Raw genomic sequence first — 13,014 nt, 5'->3', positions numbered from 1 at the left:
TCTTTCTTGCCAGGTTCGCTTGCCTCGTAGCAGTGCGCTGATCTATCCTGTTGTTGCTCGTGCTTTCTTCACTGATAACAGAACCAACATTTCCAGGCCTCTGTCTTTGACTAACAGCCAGTGGCTCTCCAGGAACCTTCCAGGTTTCTGGCACCAGATTGGGACTGCTTACGCGCTCACTGAACAACTACTGGGTTGTCAGCCTGTGCAGTAAGACAGCTACTGAGGGACTACTCCAAGTAAATGAAGCACCCAGCATTAAAGACGGAACAGCTGCTGGGCTCTCCGCCGCTCAGGAGTGAGACAACCGTTACTACTTAAGCAGAAGGGAATGTAATAAATTATATTCATCTTGTTGGTTTTCTTCTTCTAAAGAATCCTGGCTAGTGCACTGTGCAGGCATAAGGATCAGAGTTCAGATCTCCAGCACCCCAAAAAATACTGGGTGGGTACGGCAGTCTACCTCCAATTCTTTTATTTATTTATTTATTTATTTATTTATTTATTTATTTATATTGGATATTGACTTTATTTACATTTCAAATGTTGTCCTGTACCTCCAGTTCTAACACCTGGAAGGCAGAGAGGGAATCCCTGAAACAAGCCAATCTAACTTACTAGCCTCATCAGCAAGTTCTGGGTCTACTTGAGGGACCACACCTCCGTGACTAATAGGGAGAGTGAACAAAGAACATGCTTAATGTCAGCCTTGGGTCTCCACGTGGATATGTATATGCATGCATGCACACTGTGTATATGTACACATATGGATACACAGCCATACATACACACGCACCCCACACATGAGACATGTCTCTCTCTCTCTCTCTCTCTCTCTCTCTCTCTCTCGTCACACACTCACAGAAACCATTACTTATTGAAAGCAGAGTTGGATTGATTTATAAAGAGAAATACAGGGCGTTTTGGTTTGAGTGACACACACCCGCAGTCCTAGCTACTGAGGAGGCTAAGAAGGTGAAGGGTGCCTTGAGCCCAGACTTCTGAACCAGCCTCTCAACATTGCTGGGCCAGCATGCAGTCACATCAGCAAAGAGTGTGTAAGACTTTCTTGGTTGTCAACTTGACTGCATCTGGAATTAACTAAAACTCAAGTGAGTCTTTTTTTTTTTTTTAATTTTATTTTGTTGATATGAGTACACTGTAGCTGTCTTCTGACACCCCAGAAGAGGGAGTCAGATCTCATTACAGATGGTTGTGAGCCACCATGTGGTTGCTGGGAATAGAACTCAGGACCTTTGGAAGAGCAGTCAGTGCTCTTAACCGCTGAGCCATCGCTCCAGCCCTTAAGTGAGTCTTATACCTGTGAGTGATTTCTTTTTGATTGAACCACTTGAGATGGGAAGATCCGGCCTAACACCCAGATCTTTTGAGGTGGGAAGATCTACCTTAAATCTAGGCCACACCTTCTGGTGGCAGTTTATATAAAGGAAGCTTTTGCCCTCAGCCCAGTTGTGTCCACTCTTGCACTTCACTGGTGTCAGAGCCTACTTCTTTGGGATTCAGACATACGCTGAAGATCAGCAGAGGCACCCAGCCATGTGGACTACTGGAGACAGCCATAACTGGACCACAGCTTCTAAGCCAATATATATTTACACACACACACATATACCTCTAGAAAATCCTGACTAATACAACAAATACAACATGCTAACCATTTCCACACCCCCTTTCTTTCTCAATCAGGGATAAGCCTCTGTTCTTTGGAGCAATTGAGTTAACATGGTATAAGCACAGAGAAATGTTTGTGGCTTATGTAGTTGGAAAGTTTAGAGGGAGGTACATTGAGCCTGGTGGCAGGGACAGGAGGACAGCCTAGTCATCTGTCCCCGAACCACTTTGTTCCATATGACTCTTTCTCTGGTTTTGTTTCTGCTTCCAACTCATTATGTGGGGGAAAGACATGGCAGCAGGACAGGAAGGCCAGGGGCCAGAAGAAAGAAGCTGGCTGGTCACATTGTTGCATGCTGATCTTTAAATTTTTTTAAAAATTATTTATACATATGTATACAGGTCCCCACAGAACTCAGAAGAAGGTATCAGTTCTGCTGGAGCTGGGGTTGGAGTTGCGTATGACCAACTGACCTGGGTGTTGGGAACTGAACTCGGGTGTTCTGGAAGAATTGCCAGTGCTCTTATAACCACTGAGCCATCTCTCCAACCCCTGCATGCTGAGTTTAAGAGACATTTATTTTTTTTTTTTAAGCAGAGGCTGCTTGAGACAGTCTCATCTACCACATAGGTAACATCAGGTGCAAAATTTCTAGTGTTCTACATTCAATGTCCAATGTTTTCCTTTGGGTCCTAACTTGTTTTGGGATGCTGTTCTTGGCCAAGCCCTTTGGTTCAAAGAATCTCTCCAAACAGGGTATAAATCCCGTGACAAAACTGGTTCACCTTGCTTCTTAAATTACATTCACACTCTCGCCTTCTTTGAGATTCTTCCCATCGTTTGCTTTGTTTTGTGATCATATTTGTAGATAAGCTCTTGGCTTACCCCCAGAGAGAGCTGGGGCAACAGCCAAAGGAATCCCAGTGGTTTGTAAGAATGAAGGTATAATTCCTGCTCAAATGATGCTGTATATCACATGCATTAGCTGTGGACTCTGCGTCTCTTCATTCCCGGAGAAGCAGCTTTATTTGTGGCATGCTGCTTGCGTGACAGAGGGAAAATAATAAGGTAGGCACATAAAGACATAATAAGGACAGTTCATAAATTTTTGCCCATAAGTGCATCATGCCAACATAGGAGGAGGAAGTAGGACAGTCAGAAGTTCAAGGTTATCTCTGACAAGACAGCAATTTCAAGGCTAGTTCAGGCTACATGAAGCCCTGTCTTTAAAAACAAACATTAAAACTTCGTTTGTGTGCCCTCCACCCTTTGACTTCTAGTGCTGGCCCAAAGGCCCTGTGCATGCTTGGTAAGAACTGGGCCAACATTCTGTTGTTTAGTTGTATCCCCTGTCTTCTATTCATATTTCTGGGATCAAAAGAAGGCTCAGCTAAGCTTGGTGTCACATGCCTAGCACTAGAGATGTAGAGATAAGAGAGTTCTGACTTCCTTTCGATCAAAACCAAAACAAGCTCATTGCATCTCAAGCATGTAATCTAAACACATGGGAAATGAAGGCAGGATAATCAGGAGTTTGAGGTCATCCTCAGTTATTTAGCAAGTTAGATTCCAGGCAGCTTGGGCTTCTTGAGGCCCTATTTAAAACCAAGACAAAAATCTAGGCAGGGGAGATGGTTCAGTGGGTAAAATACTAGCCTTGTAATCATGAAGACCTGAATTTGAGTCCTCAGCACCTGTGTAAAGGATAGATGTCAGGATGTGCCTCTGTAGTCCAGCAAACAAATCTAACCAACTGATAAACCAAACTTCAAAACAAGGCCATTCTTACTGAGATTAGGGTTGGAAGTTCAATTCCTTAGGGACTTGTCACACAGGAAAGGTTTTAGAGATAGAGGCACAAAGACCATAGACACTTCATAGCAAGGACTCATGTCCATCTAGTATGCTTACTGTATTGTTATCAGTGATAATACTGACCATTAAAACATCAAAATACTTTAGTACTGACAAATAGCTACTGTCCCTGTCCTTTTGCTTACTGCCCTGTGATCCCCTGGGACACAGTAGTCAGAATCCAGCAAGCAAAGGATTAAGAAGTAGTACAGGCTACTTTTAGGACCCTAAATGGACTCCTTTTTTGTCCCTCCTACTGTTTCTGGTCTGGGGATTGACCCCAGGGTGCTGTACACAGTAAATACATGTTCTGTCATAAAACTACGTGCCCAGGCCTTTAACTAAACTTTTTAAAAATTGTTTTAAATTATATATGCTTATATGTAGGTAACTGCAGGTAAACTGGGGAGTCCAGAAGAGGGCATTGGATCCCATAGAGCTGGAGTTAACTGTGGTTGTGAACTCCTCTGTTGGGTGCTGGGAAGTGAACTCAGGCCCTCTGCAAGAGCAGTACACAATCTTGATGGCTGAGCCATCTCAACAGGCCTTCTAAGTGGGCTTCTCCTCTGCTCGGTCAGTGCTCAAACATTATTTCTTAAGTAGGTAGTTGTTGGATAATTTTCTCTACTATGTAGACTTGCATTTACTTCAATTCTAAGAGCAACTTAATTTCTAGGCTCTGAAGGGAAACAGTGTACAGCCCCTGCATACTGTTCATACTTAATTACAGTATAATCTCTAGTAATTTGGGCTGTTTCATGCAATTTTTACCTTTTTTTTAAGTTTCTGGGTAGCAGAACACAGATTTCTTTTAATATATATATATATATATATATATATATANAAGAGAAAGAGAGCATTGGATCCCATTACAGATGGTTGTGAGCCACCATGTGGTTGCTGGGAATTGAACTCAGGTCCTCTGGAAGAGCAGTCAGTGCTCTTAACCACTGAGCCATCTCTCCAAGTTCCCAACTTTTACATTTTTCACAAACATAATTTTAAATAAATACTTGTTGACTTACAATTCTCTATATCAACTTCCCAACCCTTCAGTGTTAGCAGAGGATTATCTTGATACCCCATGAGTCTTAGTCACTGATTTCAAGTTATCTTGCTTGAAGGCAAGTGTCTTTATTGGCTGAACCATGTAGTTAATTTGATTTTGAACTTTTTCCCACCTGAGACAAGAGTTTCTCTCTGCCCTGTCCTGAAATTCGCTATGCAGAGATTCCGACTGTCCTGGAAATCACTAAATAGATCTTGCTGGCCTTGAACTGAGAAATCCACCTGCCTCTGTCATTGAGTGCTGGGACTAAAGACCACCACTGCCACCCAGCTATTTTGAATTTTTAATCTTTCTAGTCACCTCTTGAGTTTTGGGATTAACTGCATGTCCCACCACACCAGGTTTTATGCCATGGTGGAGACTGAACCCAGGGCTTCCACACCAGGCAAACTCACTACCAACTGAACTGCATCCTCAGGCCTGCCTCCTTTACTTTCTGGTGCAGGAACTCTTTCCCAAGGCCTTAGGCATTTTAATTATTCACTTTACCCTCATCTACATCCACATCACAGTCAAAATACAATTTCTTGTCTGGGTTTCCAGTAAAAACAAATTTTTTTCTTTTCTTTGTCTGTGTGTGTGTGTGTGTGCTGGGCATGGTAGTTTATGTCTGTAATCCCAGGACCCTGAGGCTAAGCAAGTAAGATTTAGCTGAGTTTAAGGTCAGTGTGGACTACATAAAGAGCACAGGACAACCAGTTATAGCCAGACAATGTGAAATACTACACTTCCCCATCCCCACCCCCACCCCCCAAAATGGTTGGCTTCCATATTCATCCTTTGGAGTGCCGGGATTCGAGGCATGTTTCATACCAAGACATACTTATCGTGTTAATGTACTTGCATGGTATGCATTCACTCATAGAAGGCAACATCTAGATGTCTTCAATGGAAACTTCACCCTATTTTATGACACAGGGTTTCCCTGAGTAGTTCTGGCAGTCCTGGAACTTGATGCGTAGACAGGGCTGGTGTTGAACTCAGAGACCCTCTTGCTTCTGTCTCCCCAGGTTCTGGAATTTCTCTTCTACCGTGCTGGCCCCAACCGATTTCTACAGACAGGGCCTCTCACTGACCCAGGAGCTTGCTGGTTTAGGTAGGGTGGCGGGTTTCCTTTCAAGCCTTTCAGTTATGGGAGACTACTGTGCTAGTGGCTTATGGAGTGTTGGGGGATCTAATCTAGGTTTTAATGCTTGTAGGCAGCACTTTACTGAGTCACCTCCCAACTCTATCTTTAATTTTCTATGCCAATTTTAACGTTTGAAAATGTCACCTTTTTTGGTTGTTTGGAAAATTTATTCATTTATTGGTGTGTGTGTGTGTGTGTGTGTGTGTGTGCGTCGCACATTAATGATCAGAGTGCAGTTTTCAGGACTCAGTTCTGGTCCATCCTGGGTTCCAACAATCGAATTCAGGTCGTCGGGTTTGCTGAGGCCCCTCGCCGGCCCCCGGCGGCTTTTTAAATTTGCCAGGCCCGCGAAGTTCTTCTCTCCCTACCATTCATTTCCTTGGAAAACGATTTCCTAAAACTCGGAAGCAAGCGCATCCCAACCGAGAGCTTCAAGGAGAGACCGTCCTCGGAGGTCACCGAGAAACGCCTCCCGAGCCCCGGGGAAGGGGCGGGGCCCCCAAAGTCTCAGCTCTCACCATCCCGCTTGGCCCGGCAGGCTGCCCTACTCAATTCTCGCGAGACTTCAGGCACCTCAGCCGCTGCGCACTACGCGTCGCTGGGAGTCGAGGCGCGGAGAGGGGGGAGGGGCAGGGGAGACGGTACAAACGGCGCGGCCGCCATCTTGTTTGCGCCCCCGCTCCGCACGCGCTCCGTTTTTTTTTCGTGACGCACGCTTCCCCCTCCCCTCCGCCGCGCCCGGGCCTCTGCATTGCCCGACGGCGCAGCAGCGCGGGGGCGGCTGCTTTCTTCGCCGGACGCCGGAGTAGAGGCCCGTGAGTGTGTGGGAGCCGGGGCGAGGAGGGGAGAGAGAGAGAGGGGCGGCCGGCCGTGAGGGCGGTGCTTCGCGCCTCTGGCGGTGAGCTCCCTTCCCTCTGCGGCCGCCGCTGCACTTGGGTCGGCACTGCCGCCGCCATGTTAATGTGTTCGCCGGGCCCGCCGCTGTGGTCGCGGCTGCGCTCGCGGGGTCCGTGCGCCTGGGCCCGCGGGCTTTCTCCCATTGGCGGAGGGCGACGGCGGGGGGGCTCGCTCGTGATTGGTCGGCGGCGGGGAGGCCGCGGACCTGGCACCTTATTGGTCACGCCGGCTCCGGCCTGGGGGGGGTGATGAAGGAATTGGCGGCTGTCGGGATGCTCGCTGCTCCGGCTCGGGCTGCAGGGCGACGATCCCTCGGATGCCAGCGTGGCGGGGAGACTCCGGGACAGAGCCGGAGGCCCTAAGGAGAAAGAGATTGGTAGCCTGGCGCGTGGCCTGCAACGGGGAGGGGGCACTACTAATACCAGAGGCACAGTCCAACTCCAAGATGGGGTGTGCAAGCCCCTGGTTTGTAAACACGGAACAGGAGTTACGGAAGAAGTGTCTTCGAGACCTAGGGGTGCTAGACTTGGAAATCGATCCAGATTGGGAATGACCCTGAGTAGAAGTCTGAGTGCATGGGATGGAAGTAGTGGGAGTGAGGACCAGAAGGACAGAGTCGGATTAGGGAGTCTGCTGTAGAATTCGGGTTTTGAAACACGGAGGATTAGTGTCGAAGTCCAGACTCCGTTCTGGGTTCTGAAATGGAGTGTGGGAAACAGGTAAACAGCGCGGGATCCCATTGGACAGGTGTATCAGCTTTTAGAAGCTGAATGCCCTTTTTTAACATTACATTAAGTAGAATCAGGAAGTCAGCTGTAGAATGTATTTGCATAATTGGGAAGTTGGGGGCTACAGGATTTGGAATCATGCTAGCTTTGAGATGTGACATGAAATTTTCCCTGGTCTAAGAAGAATATAGGATCAGAGCTTTGTACTTCCTAGACAAACATTCTACCAACTGAACTACACCCCCCCCCCCCCTTAAAATTTAACTTTTGAGTTCAGGGGGCAGGTGAGACAAACTCAGGAGTAATAGACGTTGTTTTGCGTGCTTACCTGGGTGTATATTTTACAGTTACACAGATATTGACAGTGCCATTTTCATTCTCTGTGGGATCAAGAGTTTGTAAGTTGCTGGAGTCGGGTGTACTGTCCCTGTTGTGGGACCAGCCGTGCAGATTAGGGTGAGGGTTGCTTGAGCCCAGGAATTTGAGGTCAGCCTGTAAGATGTGGTGAGACTCTAAAAGTAAGACAAAACCACGAGGAGTTTAGTTAAGTTCACAGCTAGTTAAGTGACATTCCAGATCCAGACACAGATGGAATTCTCCATCCCTACACTGCTTTTAGAGTTCCCCACTTCATATCCTTCCTCCTCCTCTTCCTCTGTCTTCCTCTTCCCTCTTTGCTCTTTCTTCCTTCACCTTTTTTCTTTTGAGGCAAGTTCTCATGTAGTCTAGGCTACTCTTGCTTGCTCTATATGTAGCTGGTAATGAACTTTCACTCCTGATTCTTCTAGATCCACATCCTAACTGATGAGATTTCCCAGAGGGTCCCACCACTCTGAGATCTTGGAGCTCTTAATTCTTTTTTATTTTGAAATTTTTATTACATTTTAATTTATTGTGTACATGTGAGTGTGTGAGCCATAGCATGCTGGAGGTCAGAGAGAGGACATCTTGTAGGTAAATGTTCATTCCCTCCTCCCATCATGTGAAATCCATGGGAGGAATTCCAGTCCTCAGGCTTTGTGGCATTGTGGCAAGAGCTCTTACTAGGTGAGCTACCTTGCAAACCTGGAGCTTATTTTGATTTTATTTTCCTTTTTGAGATGGTGGTCTCACTGTGTAGACTAGGCTGGCCTGGAGTTCATAGAGATACACCTCCTTCCTCAGGAATGATGAGATTAAAGGTGTTGCCATGACCTGCTGGAGCCCTTATTTATTATTTAGGTTTTGTGCGTGTGAGAGAGGGAGGTGGGGGCAGGGGAGGGAGGTAGAGGTTTCTCTGTGCAGCTCTGGCTGGCTGTCCTGGAATTCCCTCTATAAACCAGACTGCCTCAAACTCAGAAATCTACCTGCCTCTGCCTCCTGAGTGCTGGGATTAAAGACGTGCCATCACTGCCCTGCTGGAACCCCTGTATTTAAACTCTGTATTACCTTGATGCCACAGACAGTTGTGGGAAAAGGAAAACCCTTGCATCTTCAACTTCCTTTAGGCATATTCTTTGTGCTGCGGTTCTAAAGAGAGAACCTTGTTGAAGTCACTTAGCTTTGCAAAGCCAAGCCATGTCTATCTTCGGTCACTGGATAGATCCTCATTCTACTGGACAGCATTGCCTCACCTATGGAAGCATTGACTTAGTGGTAGAGATGACCCTTTAAAGGCAGGCTCTTGGGCTGGGGATGTAGCTTTGTTGGTAGAGTATGAACCTAGCATGTACTGAGGCCTGGGTTTGATCACTAGCATCTAATAAGATGAACCTAGTGATGAATACTTGTAATCCCAGCATCTAGGACATAGAGAAGGAAGGTTCAGGAGATTGATGATAGCCTGGGATATATGAGACTCTGTCTCTAAGTTAATTAAAATGAAATAAAAACAAAGACAGAGTCTTCCTATGTAGCTCAAGCTAGCATCTAACTTGGGATTCTTTTGTCCCAGGTTCCTCAGTTCTACAGGGTATGTGTTGACTTTTCTTTAACCCCTTTGGTACGATGCCCAGAGTCACATGTCAGGAAAGTGCACTACCACATGATTCCAGTGATGACTTTAAGTAATAAGTTCAAGTTTACGTCATTCATTGGAAGGAAAATGGCAGAGGACATATGGTCACAAATAACCTTGAATTGTATTCCAGTCTCAGATATTACAATTTAAGGACATTTCTTAGCTAGCAATTTCTTTTCTAGTCTACTTATTTCAGAGGAAACTGAGTTATCTGATGTTTTACAGCCTCTCTTTCATTTATTTACTTTCTCATGCATGGACCGTGACAAGTTAGAAGGTTAATAATGTACTGTTCATTTTAGTATTTTCCCTGCAGAGACTCAAAGCTCCCAACATCCTTTAAGTGGATCATTTACAAGAGGAAATGGATTATGCTTTAACCACAAAGTGCCTCTGGGAAGGGGCAGTAAAGCAGTTGATTTTAAAGTTGGACCTAGGAAAAAATTGTGTCACTGTAGTTTCTGCAGTCTCTACTGTGTGTGCTGGGGTAGAGTCTTGTCTGAGTTTTCTTTTCTTTGTAAGTAGTAATTACAAGAAATGAGTATAACAGAGTATGAGAAGATGACATTGTGGACCTTAATAAATGAGAGAACTCATTATTTTCTTTTTGGAACTGCATAAAATGTGCCACTCTAACTGACATCCAGTTAGAGCTTCCTCAACAAGGAGGTCTTTTATAGTTCTCTCCTTGTTGTGTACAGCAGGATTCCACATGGGGGAGCAACCACTTGATAGGAAAGAAAAATCTAAATCATTTGTGGTTTAGAGGCTGATTTCCCACAGGTCAGTGTGAGGTCAGTCTTAAACTTCTAAATGCTCAAAGTGGTTGGGTAATTTGTTTCAGAGAATAGTTATCTCATGATACCTTCTGCTAACTCCTAGTGGCATCAAAGTAAAGATGGAGGGGGAATGAAAGGATTTTCATATTTGCCAAAAGCAATTATTAAAGTTAAACAACCAGTATTATTCTGTCCAGTAATGTTTTAAGTTTTTTTTAAATGTAGAAAATTTTAGCTGAAGTTGGATTTTTTTTTTTTAAAGAGGAAAATAACATTGTGTGGGAAAAAAAAATCTGTCTACAAAACCTTTTGTCAGGTTGCAAGGTTTGTTGTACCATTCCTACCTTTCATGTTTCTCAGCAGTGACGTGCACTTGGACCCATTTCCAGAATGGGCTCATGTGCCCAGTCTGCAGAGAACTTTCTAATGGAAAAGCTTCAGGTGTAGTTTAGAGAGGTGAACTACAGTCTACCTTTTCTACATTTTAATGTTTCTAGAATCGGTTTAAACTAAAGGTTTACTTTTTCAATGTCTAAGGTACATAAAAGGGGCTGGAGAGATGGCTCGGTGATTAAGAGCACTGACTGCTCTTCCAGAGGTCCTGAGTTCAATTTCCAGCAACCACATGGTGGCTCACAACCATCTGTAATGGGATTCGATGCACTCTTCTAGTGTGTCTGAAAACAGCTGCAGTGTACTCATATAAATAAAAAATAATTCTTAAAGGTACATAAAAGTGTCCTATTTAAGTTACACTGTCCAGTTATAGTCAATATATAAGGATTGCTCTGAGTATGAACTATAAAAAATGATCTTGAACAGTGTTTCAGTAAGGTAAAAAATAAAATTACTCAAGAAATGATACTATTGTATGTATTGTTTTATATCATGACACTGGCGGAAAGCTGTGAGTTTCTGAAGCTGTTTATTTCTGAAGTTTGTTTATTTTTGGTTTTTTGAGACAGGGTTTCTCTGTATAGCCCTGGCTGTCCTGGAACTCACTCTGTAGACCAGGCTGGCCTCGAACTCAGAAATCCGCCTGGCTCTGCCTCCCGAGTGCTGTGAGTACTGGCATGCGCCACCACACCTGGCCCTTCTTTGTTACTTTTAACTGTCTTAGAAATTATTACTCTTCCCTGAGGGAGGTACCATAGAGCTTGTTCATTATGGAACAGCACAGTCTGGGAAGCAGAGTGAGCTTGGTTGGCAGTGATCGGGAAGGTAGTGCACCTTGTTTTGGGTGATAATTTAACGTCATTTTCAGTAATACTAAATTTAAAAAGGAAAACATGTGCATTAAACTTTATTTACTTTTTCAAGGCAGGGTCTCTCTAAGTAGCTACATCTGTCTTGGAACTCAGTATGTAGATGAGGCTGGCTTGAACTCACAGCGGTGCTGTTGACTCTGCTGGGACTAAAGGAATGTACTAACCATGCCCAGCTAGTGCATTGAACTCTTCACTATTTTAGAACACCAGCTGAATAAGGTTGCCTGGAGTCTTTCCACAAAAATGTGTTGCTGACTAGTGACCAAGTGAAATGTTTCTTATTTTACAATTGTTAGGCCTTTGTACAAGTGTGTTTGTGAGAACTAGTAAAGATTTTGTGTTAGGATCCTTGTGTAGTGGAGTTCTAGGGTAGTCTGTGAATGAAAAATAAATACTCTGTGCAGGACACCTGGATCTTTCTTTGGGAAGGAGTTTCCTGAGAATGACATATGTCTCAAGAATGACATGGATTCTTAGAAGCTAATAATATGTCAAAGGCTTTCTAGTCTAATAAAAAATAAGTTAAAATTAATAACCTCTGTTTTTGAGTTTGTATGGGGCACATTATTGTTATTCTATATGTGTCATTACCCACTGAGTCCCAGGCATCATCGGAATGACTCACTGGTGAAAGTGTTTGCCTTGCAAACCTAATGACCTAACTTTGATCCTTAGAACCTGTGGTGGAAAGAGAGAACCTACTTCCAGACATTGCCCTCTGACCTCCACAGCCCACACATGGAGTAGTAATAAAATAACATTACAAACACCAAATCTTCGTGATTTTTCAAAGAATCTTAATAGTTCCCTTCCAACTCCCTCTCCCTCTTTTCTACTCTCTCCCCCTTTTCACAGGCTTACCCCACCCCCCTTTATTTTAAACAGACTGTTTCGGCCTCACTGTCCTGGAACTCACTATGTAGATCAGTCTGGCATAGAACTCACAGAAATCCTCCAGTCTCTGCCTACTGAATGCTGGGATTAAAGGTATATATCAACATGTCTGGCCCTTCACACTATGTAACCAAGGCTCATCTCAGTCTTCTGAGTGATGAGGTCTCACACACATATACACAGAGACACACATGTCACCATGCTCAGTTTCCTATTCATATTTTTCACTCTGCTGCCATAACAAGGGCTCTTATTAAGATCTTAACTGCCCCAAGAAATTTCCCCTGACCAGTCTGACTTTTAAATGGGCCCATGGTGAGGTCCTCTGCTTATATCCTCTTGTAGTGGTGTGCATGTTCTTGTGACTCTCTAAACATGTCATGATCCCTGGGTTGGATTTCTTATAATAGACTTTAACCCCGTTGAGGGCAGACATTTTGTCTGATTTGGGATTCAGGGTCTGTGCCTGTAAGTAGTTATTGAACAAAATAAACTATTATAGTCTTCCAACCTTGTAAGATGTTACAGTACTGGAGACTTGCTACAGTAGACCTTTAACAAGCTTGAGGTCATCAGCTACACAGTCATGATAAGGAGGAATCGGAGTCTAAATCTGTCTAGGTGCAAAGCTTTTTTGTGTGCTACTCCATATGGCTGCTCTTGTCTTTACATATTCTTTTTTTTTTTTTTTTTTTTTTGAGACAGGGTTTTTCTGTGTATAGCCTTGGTTTTCCTGGAACTCACTCTGTAGACCAGGCTGGCCT

At 44.3% G+C, this 13,014-nt stretch overlaps 1 protein-coding gene across 2 annotated transcripts in view; it reads left to right on the top strand.

Moving 5' to 3' along the window:
* The first annotated feature begins 6,285 nt into the window (after positions 1-6,285).
* Positions 6,286-13,014, top strand: part of Nfyc (nuclear transcription factor Y subunit gamma) — a 68,562-nt gene continuing 61,833 nt past the window's right edge. The window contains exon 1 of one of the 2 annotated variants that reach the window (XM_021199548.1): positions 6,286-6,500. The gene's annotated coding sequence lies outside the window, so the exon portion shown is untranslated. Of the gene's footprint in view, positions 6,501-6,874; positions 6,959-13,014 lie in introns of those variants that run through there. The other variant, XM_029540289.1, reaches the window with a different exon arrangement.

Source organism: Mus pahari, chromosome 6 (assembly GCF_900095145.1).
Source record: "Mus pahari chromosome 6, PAHARI_EIJ_v1.1, whole genome shotgun sequence".
Classification (NCBI taxonomy): Eukaryota; Metazoa; Chordata; class Mammalia; order Rodentia; family Muridae; genus Mus; species Mus pahari.
The sequence above is the reverse complement of the archived record's forward strand: the minus strand, read 5'-3'. Positions and strand labels throughout refer to the sequence as shown.